General features: G+C 34.9%; 1 pseudogene; it reads right to left on the bottom strand.

Annotated features, from left to right (window-relative positions):
* The window catches only part of LOC137639667 (putative neural-cadherin 2), a 72,104-nt pseudogene extending 69,582 nt beyond the window's left edge, over positions 1 to 2,522 (bottom strand).
* Positions 2,523 to 5,000: the final 2,478 nt, after the last annotated feature.

Below are 5,000 nucleotides of genomic sequence, written 5' to 3'. Positions count from 1 at the left end.
AGTCAGAATCGATTCTCATCTCGGAGTCAGTCACCGTACGGGATGTACTTTGAAAACAAAAAGAATTTTTCCAACATGCGAGAACATAGTAATAAATGTAAAACATCATTTTCATATAAGGATTTTCGCATTGTCACCCAAGCGCCCAATGATTATTCTCTCTCTGTTTTGGAGTCGTCAGCAATCAGACAGCTTGTGCCCCCATTAAATGGTCAGACTTCTTCCACAATTCTATATATAGCATAGTTGACGTCCCCCTTTCAAAACCAGACAACGTCACTCAGTTTATTAGCTCCATAAAGATAGGTACTTTGAGCATTCTTCACTTTTTTTATTTTATATATTTTTTTTTCTTGTCAGTTCATTTTTTAAATAATTATATTTAACTTCTACGTTGTTCTATTTATATTAATATTAATACTGAGTCTTTTTTAATTTGTATATTTTGTATATTTTACAGCCATGGTGATCAGACCCAAAGTCTAAAAAATTTGGAAAATAAATGTATGATGCTACGCTGGCTTTTCTCCATCCTATTTATACTATATATATATATATATATATGTGTGTGTGTATATATATATATATATATATATGTATATATGTATATATATATATATATATATATAATATAATATAATATAATATAATATAAATATAAATATAAATATATATATATATATATATATATACATATATATATATATATATATATATATATTATTTGGTTATACAGTATGAACTAGAAAAACATAGAAACTTATAATATTTGTTTCCTTATAAATTATATAAGAAATAGCATTTGCAAAGGACGATGATGCTCTAAAAGGCATTTGCCCAAGCTTTAAGAGATAATCATATTCATAATTATTCAAGTATACGTCGTCTTATAAAATATCATCTAAAACATTCTAAACATAATTAACCTTATAATTGATGTAGAGGTCCATTTTGTATGAATATGTGCCTTCTTACTCAAACATTCGCACAGGCAAATGCTAGAGGGTCCTTACCTTGTTTGTGAATGGCAGTCACATTAAAAACCTCGGCTAATAGTTTGGCTGTGTGAATTCTAATGGTCCAGCCCCCGACCCAGATAGCAGACGAGTCGCTGAAAAAAGATGGTAAAAAAAGACTTTTGAAAACGAGTTAAGAGAAGAATCTGCACATGTTGCGTTATGCAAAATGGTCTTTCATTTAAGAAAGAGAAAACTCTAGGCTTAAGAAGGGTAAAAACAATGAGCTTTAACTTTGAAATTAAATTTTAGTCTAAGGTATAGTCGGAAATTCGGAGTATTTGGAATTTTCACGTTGCATAAGATTGTCACAACCGTGAGATGAGTCTGGAAGAGGTTGGACAATGGCACTTAAATTTTAGGGGGCTACTTACTCCATCAACATCTCCAAAACCTTATTCTCTCTATTTGGAACATGGAAGAAGTCCCCCATGAGTGGCTTGTCTCGGACATTTTCACCATCTACAAACTTAAAGAGGACCGTTCCCTCTGTGACAATAGCAGAGGCATCACCTTGCTCGGCGTTGCAAGTAAAATCCTGAAAAGAATAATGGTTGCAAGACTTTGCAAACACATTTCTGAAATGTACTACAAGAGACGCAATGTGGCTTTCGTAAAGAACGCAGCACTTGTGACATGATATTCGTCGCCCGACAACTTAAAGAGAAATGCCATGAGCAAAAACCGGGATCTTCACATAGCCTTTATCGATCTAACAAAGGCCTTCGACACGGTGAACAGAGACCTCTTATGGACAGCTCTCTCTAAATTTGGAGTACCTCCGAAATTCCTTAACATTCTAAGAAACTTACACAATGATATGCAAGCCTGTGTAAGTATGGGTGGTAGTAAATCACAACTTTTCAGGGTAGAAACTGGAGTAAAACAAGGATGTGTCCCTGGCTCCAGTGATATTCAACATCTAACTCACTGCAGTCACCCTCCTGAGCCACCAACAAGTCAACGAAGAAGATCAATTGAAAGTGCAGTTTCGACTAGACGGAAACTTATTCAACCTTAGGCACCTCCAGTCTGTGACAAAAACAACAATGACACAACTAATGGAACTCCAATATGCAGATGATTGCCCTCTGGTGGCTCACTCACCAGATGCCCTCCAACACAGCCTTAACGTTGTCTCATCAATTTACCGAGCCATGGGGCTCAAAGTTAACATCAACAAAACTGAAATCTTATCCCAGCAAATAATTGCAGGAGATCCCCATTATTTCAGCTGAATGGGGAAGCCCTCATACAAGCTGATAGCTTCATATACCTTGAAAGCATCATCACTAAAAACACAATGTTGATGAGGAAATAGTTGCCCGGATAAATCATGCCTCCGCATCTTTCAGTCGACTCAGGTCCAGAGTCTTCCTAAATCACCACCTCAAGAGAGAAACAAAAGTAGCTGTGTAGAGAGCTGTCTGCATGTCCACCTTGCTATATGGAGCAGAATCCTGGACGGCTTACCATCGACATGTAAAGCAGCTTGAAGCATTCCATATTCGCTGTCTTCAGCGTATATCAGGGCTCATATGGCAAGACAAAGTACCTCACTCTGAAATTCTCCACCGTTCAAACCTACTGAGTATAAAATCCACATTGGCAGAAAAACAACTCGTGGGTGGATCGGCCACGTCATCCGTATGCCAGAACATCACCTTCCTCGCCAGGTCCTCTACAGTCAGCTCCCTGAGGCTCGGCGTAATCCAGGGGGTCAAAATAAGAGTTACAAGGACAACATCAAAGCTACGCTCAAGAAGTGCAACATACAACCTGAGCAACTAGAAATGAACGACTCTGACAGACCACTATGGCACTCACTCTGTAAAGCTAGAGTCAATCAACTTGAAGACACCCAGAACCAGGCAAGAAAACAGTGCAGGGAGAGAAGAGAAAACAGTCGAGATCGGATACCCCCGGTACACCCAGACCTGACTTGCCAGTTGTGTGGCAGAGTGTGTGGATCCAGAATAGGTCTTCTCAGCCATGCAATATGGCACAAACGACAACATATCTAACTACGTCCCCATCACAGCGAAGCAGAAGTCGTCTTCGATTCGAAGGACAGCAATAATCTAAGCTAAACGGTCGACTAGAAAAGGCTGCATTTTTTGTAGGATATATATATATATATATATATATACCTAAGTATGTGTATACACACATATAATATATATATATATATATATATACACATGTACGTTTATATATATATTACGGATATGCATATTCATACATATATTATTTAGTTATATATACATATGGTCCTTTATATAATATACATATATATATATATATATATATACACCTAACTATATGTATACGCACATATATTATATATATATATATATATATATATGTATATATATATATATATTATTTAATTATATTTATTTATATATATATTTATATATATATATATATATATATATATTATATAAAGGACCCTATATATATATATAACTAAATAATATATGTATAAATATGTTGGTTCCACTTCTGTGCTACGAATATTTTTACTTGAATCTTTATTTTCTTTGTTTTACCAATTTTCACTTTATATTTATATATATTTGTATATTGCTGTTTCTTAATGTTATATATTTACTTACTATTTGCAGCCCTGGAGGATGTGATAATGACGATCACGAAACGTCGGGATTTATAATAAATGGATATATAGAACTACCTATTTCCCAGTCCTTTTTAAGAAATATAAGATACGGGCTGCTGCCACCTTCTCTGATGATGTCCCTTGGACTTATTTTAACTTTGGCATAGCTGTGAGTATAACCAACGAAGAACTACCTTCAACATGGAATTTCAAAGTTTTTTTTACGTACTGCTTTTTCTACTTCGCATCAGATCAAGAGGCTCCCTACATTTCCATGAGCTTGTTCGACATCGCTACGGAGCTGAACTACTCTCGCAGTGCAGGACTCTCGAGAAGCGTGTCAGCAAATTTGAAAAGGCCAAACTTGATCTTGAATTTCTTCAATATTGTTAACTGAATAACATTGTACCAAATTTTGTAAAATTTAAACTGTATAATTCGTCTTTATACCAAACACAATTTTATCATGATGCCACAAAATGTCTTTTAGAAATAGAAATAACGAATAAGCAAAAATCTGTTAACAGGCATTACGATGTCATCAACGATAATCTTAAAAATCTATGTAACAACTTTACCTTGATTGACTCAATTATTTTTTAAAAACTTTTAAATAAGAGTATTTCTGAGTACGTTTCTACCCTACAAGATTGTCATAATATGAATCTGAGAAGCTTGGGTGTTTTTATCCCAAATTTAACAAAGAACGAACCACTTTTCTCAATTACTCTAAATAAGTATTGTCCAAAAGGGAAGAGTTTCTATTGTCACTTGGGTTGGATTTCGGTCTTCCGAACTTTAGACCTATTTACTGCAAGTTTTTCCTACCTCTAGATTCATTATTTCCAAGGCTTAAATCACTGCCTTTTGACATTAATCTTTGTAACCTGCAATCTCAACTATTAGAACTGTCGCACACTGCATTCCGAAAACTTAAATTAACACCAGGTGGACACCCTTTTTTAAGAAAACTGATTTTGACATACTGAAAATACTGGCCAAAAGAGAGAACCTTGTCATTACTAGACCGGACAAAGGTAAAGGAACTGTAATCTTAGACAGAGAGGAATACGTGGGTAAAATGGAGAATATTCTAAATGACGAGTCCAAATTTGTGATACTTGGGGAGCCGAATTTTAATAACATCTTTAAAACCGAGGATAAAATTAACAGGTTTTTTAAAAACTCTTAAAAATGAAAATTCTATTAATGAAGCTAGTTATCAAAATTTTTTTTGGTCGGGGTCCTCATACGGCAATGTATATGGTTTGCCCAAAATACACAAGCCTAATATTCCACTAATGATTATATTATCTTCTTACAATACACCGAACTAGAAACTAGCTAAATTTATCATTCCATCC

This window comes from Palaemon carinicauda, chromosome 4 (genome assembly GCF_036898095.1).
Source record: "Palaemon carinicauda isolate YSFRI2023 chromosome 4, ASM3689809v2, whole genome shotgun sequence".
Lineage (NCBI taxonomy): Eukaryota > Metazoa > Arthropoda > Malacostraca > Decapoda > Palaemonidae > Palaemon > Palaemon carinicauda.
The sequence above is the reverse complement of the archived record's forward strand: the minus strand, read 5'-3'. Positions and strand labels throughout refer to the sequence as shown.